This window comes from Thunnus albacares, chromosome 11 (assembly GCF_914725855.1).
Source record: "Thunnus albacares chromosome 11, fThuAlb1.1, whole genome shotgun sequence".
Taxonomy (NCBI): domain Eukaryota; kingdom Metazoa; phylum Chordata; class Actinopteri; order Scombriformes; family Scombridae; genus Thunnus; species Thunnus albacares.
The window spans coordinates 26,317,680-26,330,212 of record NC_058116.1 but is presented as its reverse complement, the minus strand read 5'-3'; the positions used below and the strand labels follow the sequence as shown (position 1 = coordinate 26,330,212).

The 12,533-nt window shown below is 37.7% G+C and overlaps 1 protein-coding gene across 2 annotated transcripts in view; it reads right to left on the bottom strand.

Annotated features, from left to right (window-relative positions):
- Positions 1-12,533, bottom strand: part of gulp1a (GULP PTB domain containing engulfment adaptor 1a) — a 91,970-nt gene that overhangs the window by 40,126 nt on the left and 39,311 nt on the right. The window lies entirely within an intron of this gene.

The window sequence follows — 12,533 nt, the reverse complement described above, 5'->3', positions numbered from 1 at the left end:
GTCATAACAAAGACATCTCAAACACTGTGAACTTTGCATAAAAATGACATAATTGACCAAATGACACTTAGTGACAACAGTGATAAACATTCATAAAGATTCCTTCATGTTCGTGACAGGTGTCATGTCATTGTTATGACAGTGTCATGTCAGTCTTATGCACACCCCATTCAAATAAAGTGTTACTGACAATGCTAACATACTGATGTTTAGCTGGTCTAATGTTTACCATTCTAACCATCTTAGTTTAGTTAGCAGGCTTTTAGCATTTGCCAATGAGCACTAAACACAGAATATAGCTGAGCCTGATTGGAATGTCATTAGTTTTGCAGGTATTGGGTTATAAACTAAAGTATTGGACAAATTAAAATTTTGATGATGGCACTAGATGAAAAGTGAGGGGATCACCAAAGTTATGGGGATTAATCCTTTGGCCACCACGGATATCTGTGCCAAATTTTATGACAGTACATCCAATAGTTCTTGAGATATTTCAGTCTGGACCTAACATTGCCATCTTTGGAGCCACATCTGTAGCATTAATAAAAACATGGATGCCTCCAGTTAACTAGGTTTTGATGTAAAAGAAAAAGGGAATAAATTAATGTGGGGACATGAAAATATAATATGCTGCCAAAAATAGATTATTTTGTAGTATGTCAGTGTCAAGGTGTCGCTATGAATACCCATGAATAATATGAAATTGTAAAAAGTAATGCTGCTGCCAGCCTAAAAAAGTGCAGGACATTAAGTAAAAGGAGCATAAACAGACTTTTAACTGTCCAATCATTTTGGAAGACCGGGCACATTTTCAAAGGGTAACTACTGTGTCAACACCACAGCTGTGATTTCCTATTCATTAAGTTCATCTATTCCCCCGGGCAACAGTGATGGGAAAATACTGTAAGTGCAATCTACTGTCACAATTGCCCTCGGGCTCTATTAAAGTATATGTGCACTAATTTCACAGCTGTAAATTACATTCATTGCAGTCATCTAACCCTAACCGCCTGCTGTTAAAAGCTGTTTGGGCAAATAATGTACTACAGGCATTACATCTCTATACTTACCTTATGTAACTTCTCCAATTGTTTTTAAATGGTATAACATAATAACTGTAGAAAGAAACAACAGCTGTAAACATTGGGTTATTCTGAGTTTTGGTAAGACTGCAACTATTGATTATTTTATTATTATTTCTTATTATTATTTCTTATTATTAACTGATAATCTAAAATATAAGAAACGAGTGAAAAATGCCCATCAATGTTTTCCCTTCCTCACTCCGTAATTTAAAAATATTCAGTTTTCTATTGAAAAAGACAAAGAGCAAACAGCAAATCCTCACAACTGAGAAGCTGTAGGATTGTTTACTGCTTTTGCTGGAAAAAATGAAATAAAATACATGATTGCTCTAGTTTCTTTCTGCTATTCCCACTTTTTCAGCCAACTGTCCTATGTAAACTAAAAATATACATAGACTCTTGAAGCCAAGCCGTTGCATGATGTCTAGTGAGATGTGCACAAGCGGCAAGCAGTACAGCTGTGGTACTGTTGCTTGCAGTAGGCACTGCAGATCCTCTAAGCCATTTGATGACTCCAAGAAAACTCTGAACACTGAACAACATTGAAGTGACTAAGAGAACCTCCAAATTCTCTCATGAAATACAAATTAAATTAAGTTTCAACAAGCCATTAGGCTTTTAACTGCTACCTCAGCAACCAGAATGAACACCAGAATTATTTGCTAGATCAACCAAGCTGGTTCAACCTAACCCGATGTCCACAATACTCTATGGATAATGTGGGCTTTGAATAGAAGAAGGAAGCTGGCTTTTTATATAAATGGCTGCTCATACAAGCTTCTCAAGCAGCAGCAGCAGCAGCTTCAGTCCTCTGTCAGTGTCTACACAGGATACGTTCAGGCACAGTATTGAGTGCAGGTAACGCAAGTTTTGGCAACATTCAGAGGCCGAGAAGCAATCATTGTTAAGTGTGTAAAACGGAAGAAAAAATACTTGAAGCATAAAAATACATAGCATGTGCAATGATTAAAATAGAAGCATGACTTTTCCATCAGACAAGAAAAATGCGGCTGTAACACCTCCTGTGTAGACAAGCCTTAACACTGAAACCCTCCAGTATCCAAGGTTAAGGTCACTTTTATTTTCTCCCTGAGGGTAAATTTGTCTCAGATAAAAGGAATCGCTACAACAAAATCACCACAATAAAAGCACATTAAATAAGAACACGTTCACATACTGGCTTACGAGAAAAAATGACCAAGCAGATTAGTATAAAAACCATTCACTCTATTAAAAACTACAAAATTTTAAGGCAAAAAACATCTCAAAGCATACGTACCTTGGCAAATAAATTTCAAACAAACATTTCATTTCACATGCTTACAAAACAAGCACGACATCGGTGGAGAGCACCAGTTATCTGAGTGCCTCTCTGCCCTTCTGTCTATCCTCCATGAGTTATCCATTAATAAGTTTAACTGACAGAGGGACAAGTGAATGTTTATAACCGTTGTGCTTCTACAACGGGATCCTGTACCTCCCTCTACAACCCATAAGCAGATACTTCAACACATGAAAGGGGTCAGATAAAATTCTGTTGGCCTGCCGAATAGTCAATCCATTTTCAGCCAGTTGGAAAGTTTTTCTTGAGCAGTTAGTTGTTGGCAGGCAAAGCCAAACCTCATAGCGCATTAACATTCACTAAAAAAAGGAACACATCACACTGAAATCAATTTGCCTCCAAACTGTACAACAGGAAAACAATTGTGCTTCTACAGCGGGACCCTGTACCTCCTTCCACAATCCATAAGCGCATAATCAGAATTGAACACATGAAAGAGGTCAGATAAAATTCTGTTGGCCTGCCGAATAGTCAATCCATTTTCAGCCAGTTGGAAAGTCTATCTTGAGCAGTTAGTTGTTGGCAGGCGAAGCCAAACCTCATAGCGCATTAACATTCATTTAAAAAAAAAAAGGAACACATCACACCTAAATCAATTTGCTTCCAAACTGTACAACAGGAAAACTCAATAGGGTCATGAACTGGTCTTTTTTTTGCTGATTCTACACTAGGAAGCTAATTAAAAGGGACAAGCCATGCAATACCATGAGGTAAAAGGTGAAAGCAGGAGGGTGTCTACTGCTAATGTTCCTCATGTTACTGCAGAGCTACAGACTTGGTCTAGACAGCTCAAAAGGTCATGCAACATCTGTGGTTATGCTGTGCTATTGATGTGAGTAAACATTTTTTTTATTTATTTCACTGTTTTCTTATGTAACCTTTAGTCTCTTTGCAGCAGGAATCTGTCCACATATTGTATTACGCCGCAGCATCACTTTCTGACCCAAACAGCTGATCTGTAATACAGTACATAGTATGCGTAGGAATACAGAAGTTCTATGGTTGAGAAAATGTAGTGCCAAAGGAAAGGGCTGCCTCATGGCAAGGTTAAGTGGTGAAAATATTCTCAATATAGTGTACACTTAAACTGATATTGATTTTTTTTGGGCGGGCCCTTTTTAGATGGCTAAAATATGTTTTGCTGCTGGCTACGTCCACAGCTGTACATTGCTTAGCTTCCACACTGTTACGCCTGCCTGCTTCTCCAAACTGGGGGGGGGGGGGGGGGGGGGGTGCAGGTAATACACTGACTATGGATAAGTACCTCATACAACCAACCCCACTTCAAAAAACCTGAATTATCCCTCTTAAGTGAGTACAGTTAACAAGACTGTTACTGAGTACAGAACTAATATATATGAAGAAAGGTAATAATGAGTCATGATATCAACAATATAGTATGTGGATTAATTTCCCTATTTGTGTATATAAATGTATTTATATACATACATATATACATAGAAGGGCCTGTTACACATACAGTAATAACACATGCTTTTATGCTTTTATATTGGGGTTTTAAATAATGCAGTCATTGAATCCATGTTTTGTTGTCCCAGTTTTTAATGGGGTAATTTGGGCAGCTCTGTTGAACTGTATTAACCTGTCGATTGATGTATGTCAGTGTATCTGTTAGTTGTAGCTCAACATATCACACACAGTAGATTCAATGTAAAATGCAGCTTTGCTCTGTAGATATGATATTGCTACCAAAAATTCTCATTGCACTATTTCCGTAGTACAATACAATACAAACAGTGAAGACTCTTCTTACAATAAAAATTACTGCAGCCTTGGGAAACACTTAAGCTGTGTCCAGGTTCTTGATGAATGGATGGATGGATAGATGGATGGATGGATGGAACAGGTACATAAACACAGCTGCTATGATGAGTAAGCAGACAGACTTAAGGATGGATAAGTGGTGATATTGACTAATAGTCCGGTTATAAATAAGGTACAATATAAAGGCATAAAGTGCTGAGGATTAATAATGTCCAGGTACAGTCAAATATTTCTCTTGGCATCCGTTACATACATTTCCTACAAAGAGGAATTCAAACATGTTTTTGTAGTCAAAGAAAACCTCAACGTAGGTTTTTTTTTTTCTTGGAATCTTAATCCACCAGATAGGTCTCTTGACTTCACATCATCTCTTCAAATACTCCCACCTTTCACCTAAGTCAACAGAACAGAAACGTGGAGGCATATCAGGTGGTTCAAGGTCTCTGCAGGATGTGCTGAGCTTGAGGATAGAAATATGTTGTTACAAACAATGAAACCGGTCAAAAGTCAGAATTCGTTTAGAGGTTAAGAGATCTATTCAGATTGCATTTAGCAAGATGGTTTATAGTTTGGCTGACTCACAGAATTAACATTAATTAGTTTAATTAATCAATTAAATTGCTTATCTCTAAATTACATAAAAAATGGACAAATTGAGATACACAATGTCTAAAAGGGTCTAAATTTTCATCTTCTCTCATGGCGCCCCCTTTAAGCTGATTAGCTTATCTTTTAAATGGTGAATCTGTGTTTAAGGATGCTTCATCCCTCCAGGTTTTGTCAAAATCAGACAAGTGATGACTAAGATTCTACTCTAGATAAAAAGTTTTGTAGATAGGCAGCCACAGCCATGATCCAAGTTTTGTCTTACAGTATGTGTATATGGATTAAATGCAGACATTGGCACACATGCCTGGCTTTATATATACAGTACCAGTCAAAGGTTTTAACACACTTTCTCATTCAAGTGAATGGGAAGGTGTGTCCAAACTTTTGACTGATACTGTATATACACTCACACATATTATTATCCTTTGAAATTTTCAAATTCCTTTTAATCACACCTAAAATGGAGGTGAATACTACACTGAAAAAAAGTATTATATGATATTTTATGAGTCAAGCTGTACCACACCTATACCAGGAGGAGGAGGAGGAGTGTCACTCATGGCTCTGTTCTGTTTGCACTACAATAATGATACCGGATAATTCCATCAGGGAGCAGCAAAAGTCATGGAAAATTGTATGGCAGTTAATAATTTATGCTTTTCTGTGCAGGGGAGCTGTTGGGAGGTTAATGAATTGTATCAAATACCTTTTGTCCGGATCACTGCATTTTCTACCTGTGTAATCTAAAAATGATGTTCAAGAAATGCACTATTTCCAAGTTGATGGACTGAACATGAGTGGCAGAGTGCAGGCAACATCAGGTAGCATGTGTTGAAGAATTTGCACATCTGACTTAATGTATTATTGCTTAATTATAATTATTATAAAATATTCCTGTAAAGCAGGTTAACGTCTTAAAATCTGGAAAAAATGGACTAAAACCATATGTTCTATAGAAAAGAAAGGAGGACATTAATCCAAGGGATTGGTCGGAAAAATACATGGATTCAGACACTACTACTCAGACTCTAGCAAATCATATCAAAAGAATTTTTCATTAGCAAAGAGCTACAGAAAACATTTAGATAACAGGCTTCTCATTTTCAGGTGGCCATCACTGTCTCTCGTTAATGTCTGTAACGACTAAAATAAAAAGTTTGTTCTCTGGTGAATGTGCTCTCTGAAGCCAGTGTTTGTATTCATCCAAATCAGTCGTTTTAAGAATCTTCCAGATGAATGATTTATCGATTATTAATTCCCATTAATAATTAAACCAATTAAAAATATATATAACTGATTAAATGCAGAGGGCACGGAACGTCAGAAAACGATCTTTAGATTTGCTGTAGTACACTGTTGCGCCACTAGGTGGAGCCTCTTACTTTTTAATAAGGTGGGGTTCCAGGTGTGTTTGGTAACCGCCTGTAAGGGCCACCGTTTTCAAAACTAACGTACCTCTGTGCTGTTGAAGGAAGAAAAAAGTTGCAGTGTACCTCGATCTGCTCACTGTGTCGTGTTTATGAACACTGAAGCATAAGGCTGTGAAAGTTCCACGGAGTTGTTGTCTGGTGTCTGTGTGGTTTAGCTGTCTGATGCTAATGCTAACACAAAGCTAGTAGCTGTCTGATGCTAATGCTAACACAAAGCTAGCATCTTGAACAGAAGCAGCTGCTTGGTTAATGCAGGCTGAGAGCTGAGTGTCAGACAGCAGGACTCTAATTACACACGTTTCCAACAAAATCAACACAAAAGTGATGAACTGTATAAGCAGCACTCCCCTGCTTTGAGTATAAATGTGTTTTAGTGGTGGCAATAAATGGGCTGATGAAGTCGGAAAGACAGTATTGTTCATCCCTGGAACATCCGTCCAGCTGGACAGCTGTTTCCAGCAGCTGGACTAACGCTACAATGAACAACACACATCAATCCATCACGTAGATCAGTTATGCAGATTATTTTATATTAAACCAGTCAGACTGAAGACTGTTGTGGGGAGATTGGAGTAACCTATTTTACATTTATTCAGTAAAGTTACAGATTAATCATTATTGAAGGCTACAGCAATTTTGATTAATTGTTAGTTAATTATTAGGTCTGTCCAACACATCCTGTCTGATATAATTAATGTCCTCTGGTGAAATTGCAAGTTGTGCAGCTATTTCCTGTGTTTAATACTTTGGATTTTGTTGGGCCAGTTGTTGAATAGCGACAGACAAGAGCTCCATAGTTTTAGATTAAGTCATTATTTTGTTTTATTTAGTTTATCATTCGAGTAACTTGTTGTTTACTTGATCTGTTCTTCTAAATCCTAATGTAACCTACTCTGACTTTGCGTCAAACACAGGTCACGTTAGTGGTTAAAAGGGTTTTATAATGGAAAAATGTCCAAAATATTTAATGAAATATAATGATTAACCTATAATCGGTTGTTAAGGCGGCCGACTGTCAGTTAAAAAAAATGCTAAAATTTGCATAGAATCCCAGTAGATTATAGCTGTTAATTAAATGTGTCAGATACATATAATTAAAATTTCTGCTCATCTCATTTTCAGGGTGTAGGTTACAGGTTACAGGTGAACATTAATTAGACTGCCACTGTAGTGTTTCTGCCTGCACATCCAACAAGAGGTGAGGACACAGTTGAGTTGAGTTATATTCGCCTTCAGTTACTTGCAGAAGTTGAACCTAATAAGATTTGGAAGGATTCAGAGTCAATAAAAGGATTAAATACTGGATTCAAACTCAGTAAAACACTATCAAACCCTGTCCCTAATAATGTCACATCATGATTAAAACAGTTGTTAATATGCTTTGTGAGGAAGGAACATTATGGAAGGAGGAAATAGGGAGCAGTAAACACAATTTTAATGAAACCAATTTGGCAGTTAGCAGTGTTTCACCTGTACAGCCCACACAGAAAGTGCAAACAAGTGAAAGACATCTCCACTTTCATACTGTCTTTAGGACATATTTGATACAACTTGGTGCCATTGAGATTGAGAATTTGAACGTCATAACACAATGCTTGAGATGTGCCTGTGGTATTCCACGGGGAAACAAAAATCTGTGACAAATATGGATGTTGCTTGCAGATACAGTAAAGTAGGTGGTAGTAATCTTAAACATATATCGATAGCAATATCACACCTTTGCCCGAAATGTTTGTGACTGCGGCTCCCCGATATTCTCTGGTAAATGATAGATGGATGGATAGGGATATGTGATGCAAGTCTCTGAATTTCAAAGATTGGAGCACTTTAGTGTATCTTTCAGATGGTTCTCCAGATGGGTGGGATCAGGAAGAGTAAAAATATCTTTGAATGGCATATATGAAATATGCTTCTGACATGTTTATCCCTTGAGATGTCTGCGTAACTAGTGATGGCAGACCAACCTGTTTTCAAATACTTTACAGTGTAGTTGTTACAAGCATGTATTGCACTGCAGGCACTTATTTCATGTTGTCTACCCAATGGTACCAGCTAATTCTATTCTCCTTCCCTTTCATGGTGAAGGTCCATAACAAAATTTTATATGAAACCATGCCATGAAAACAAGATTTAAGAATCAGAATCATGAACACTGTGTGTGATCCACACTTTCTACTATTGTACTATTTCTTGGGTATTCTCTTGTTTCTTTACTTGTTATCAGAACAACCCCAGGGAACTGCTGAACATTGTGCACTAAAGCTAAAAATAACCCCAGTTGGACCTGACAGAGGAATTGTGGGAACTTTTCCTTTGAGAATGATGGCTTCTAAAATGTATGGCACTGTGAGCTGCATCATTACATCTTTTAGCTCTTCTTGATAGTAGTAATTAAGGATTTAGTCTGTGACAAAGCTACATCAAGATAACCTCAAGAAAAAAGTAACCATAGATTAAAGAAACTATAGCAAAAACTGAATAAATGAATGAAAATTGAATGAAAACACATATACAGCCTGACATGGCATCTCAATGCCTAAGTTATGAAAAAAAATACATCCCCAGCCTCAAAATCTCAGAGAACCTAGAACACCTGAAAACCTAATAAGGTACAAAAGATAAGTACTACCTAAATTAGGAAAAAAGAATATGTATTAAGAAAGAGAGGGAAACCTTCTTCACAAAGAGGAATCATATTACAATTACTGCAATAAAGACCTTTTCAGTAGTGAGTGTTATGGAATTTTCCATCTTTAGGGGTTATAAGTTGCATTACATTGGGTCAAGCCTGGGCCTTGAGGTCACACTACAATTCTTAAGTAGAAAGAGACATTCTCTCCTCGAGACTCTGAGTAACTGTCTGTGTTGTTTGGGGAAGTGAAAACCTCCCTGATAAAGGGTGAATCAGCATTACTGTGGTTACCAAGGTCAGAGGGGGCCTTCCTAGAAAACACAGATAGGTCAATGCGAAGATTACATGGCAAAATCAGACATTCAAACCAAAATGTGCTGACGATGACCTGAAGTTCCATGCAACGTGACCTGAACTAACACGGGTAAAGTGCAGTTCCTTGTTTAGAAACTAGTGAACCAATTAGACTTTTTTTTTCATATTGTAGGCTGATCTGTTACGGTTAAAGACTAAGAGTCAGACCTTCTGAGGGCAGAACAGGAAGAGACAGCATCTTGTGCAGAACACCTTGATGTTAACTGTTTCAGTTCTCTGCTTGGCCAAGTGTTTCAATAAACATTCTCAGCATTAAGACATCAAAGGCTCGTGTGCACTTTCTCCACTGAGGTGCTGACCATCGCTCAATATTTCCACAACAGTGAGGAGCACATATTCAAAACATAACCTGTCTAACAACTAGAATCTTAAAGTTGGAGTGCAAGATTTATGTCTCCCCCTTCTGGCAGTCAGAGTAATTACAAAAACACTGTTGACACTTGTTTACGTCATAGGCTCTGCCGTAGCCTACTCCGTCACTACTGTTGTGGCTGTAAAATGGTGGACAAATTGTTTTCACTATCAGAATTTGATCCATTCGGTCCGATAACATTTGGAAAGTCTAGAAGAGCCGTACAATTAAATTATTTTATCCACATTCAAGTTAGTAGAGAGCTAACCAGAAGTTAGCCACTTGGCTGGCGGAAGTCTCTAGTGCACATGCTCTGAACATAGAGCATGCACAGTATGCATTCATCCAGCCAGTGTGGGAATGTCAAACCCTACACCATCAAACCCGACAATTACAAACTCCAATATACTGTGACATACAGAGAGATTTACCTGGTGGCGAGGGGCTTAATCAGCATTGTGTTAACTCGTTTGGCAAGGACTTGAATGTAATGAACATTCATTTATATGTAAAAGTTCCACACTGCAGATTTAACTTCTACCTTTAAACCTTTAAGCCCCCACAAAAAAAATTATGCTGCACAAAAGTACTGGCAGATGGATAAACTCTTTGTCAAGAAATAGTTCCAATACATAACTCACCCTAAAACTACAAATTGTCATTTTTACATTTCTGTTTATGTACAGGTTAAAACACATAAAATACATCATATAAATAAGTCTACTTTAGAGGCATTAGTAGGCACGTTTTTGGACTTTGGACAGAGTTAAGCTGGCCATTTCCGCCTGCCTTCGGTCTTTACGCTAAGCTAGGCTAATCATGTAATCACTCAGGATCAGTACTTAACTCACAGACGTGGAATTGATCTCAAGCTTGTCATTTAACTCTTGAAAAGAAAGCAAACTCAGTCAGGACAGATTTTAAGATTTTAACCCTTTATTGTAACATTGTATTTTAGTTTGGCAGTGCGTCAGTGCTCATGTGATGCCCTGAAACAAATCTAAGCAAGCTTGGCACAGACTGTCCCTGAGCTCACAACCCCCCCTGGCATAGCACTACTAAGCAGGGGATATAATATATGACAAACATCCAAATGGTTTCACTACAAAGTGTGTATCCATGTATCAGTTTGAGGATTTTTTTTCCTGAAACTTATCAGGCAAATATTAAATATTCTACCCTCAAAAACAATCTTAAAAGCAAAAATGCAATTTCAACAACAACCCATGATCTGCCCAACTTCCATGTCAGCAATCGACACCGGAAAGCATCATTTATAAAATAGTGCATCACTGTTTTGGGTACAAAACTCATCACTGGTTTCAGAGTAGTTATTCTACTTTAAGATCTGATGGAGAAGTCTGGTTCTCAAGTGGACTATTTGAATTGCTATGGAGAGCAAACAGCTCACAAAGCACAGCATATTTGGAGGGGCATGGCCTCCAAATATGCATGCTTCTTCAAAATGTTTGGATAAAGATTGTACAAATCTGTCAGGGTACCGTCATCTGGAGTCATGATGAATGAATTCTTACGCTGCATCCCAGATGGCAACAAGTATGTCCAGTGCCTACTCAAAACCAACAGCAAATTATTTCTCCTCTCTCTCAGCTCTCTAGAACATAGAATCTGGAGAACTCTTGAAAGAAAATGAGGTTTGAAGTTGTAGCAACATCATTTCTTAAAAAAAAGAAAAAAAGATACAAATCTTAGTATGAGTAAGACAGAAACCAAGACTGTGTAATACAGTGCAAGATGTTTGATAGCAGGTACCTATTACATTTGCAGTCACCTCAGGACGGTGGACATGTTTCATAGGGAGTAAAAATGCTACTTTAACTCGTGTGACACACTCATAAATCTTTAAGAAGAATTCCAGTGGCCCATTTATGGCCCAAATCTACCTCAATAATTTACTTCTAATCTACACCCCTGTTTCTGCATGATAAGACATTCCCCAGCTTCAATGTAAAGTCTGCACAAAGTAATTTATACAAGGCCATATTTTACTGTCAGCAACTGTTTTAAGTGTACTGACTGCTTTGGAGAGCCTGGGAAGCTTTATTTTCATGCATGTTTACACTCACTGACACTTAAAATGTACATGGAGTGCATGGGAGGTAGACAAGGCCCTCAAGACAAGCCAAAAGGTCCACGAACCTTGGATGGGACTTACATGATAAAAGACTTACTGCAACCATACAAACTGTTCTCTTCTCTACAATGCTGCCATCCTCAGAGCAAAGAAACATCAAAGCTTCACATTTGCAGCATGAAACTCTAATTTTGTCTGCCTCTTTATCACTCTCTGACCTGACTGTGTCTCTGAAATAACACCTCAAATCGAAGAAGACACAGTACTATGTAACCTGGACATTTCACTTGACAAAAACATGTCACTATGAACTGGGTGACAAAGAGTAAGGATGCTAGGCTGTAAAAGAGTCCATGATACAGTATGTGACGTTTCATCACTTGTTTGCTTGTTTGATCATGGATATTAATTGAAGACAATGCCAATATGAGAGATTTAGATCGACAAATTAGATAATAAACATTCAATACACCACTTGATGTGCAAGCATGCTGTATAAGTGCACATACATGCTAACATATCTATTGTTCAGGTGTATCAAATTCTATAGTGTACATTTTTGTTTCACAGCATCAAAAAACTAACATTTACATTAACTACCTTTTTACATTCAATTTTCAAATTAATCAAAATACAACATGTTTTGCCACAGCTAAATCTGGTGATCACAGGTTGCCGGTTGTCGTAGTAACACAAGAAACTTTCCAGCATTCAAGTTTTACAGGTGAAATAGAGACTACCGGAGCAAGTAATGGAATGATTTGTAAAAGCGCATAAATGCTGATACATATCAGCCTTCAACACGGTCTGAGATGACAGAACCTGAGC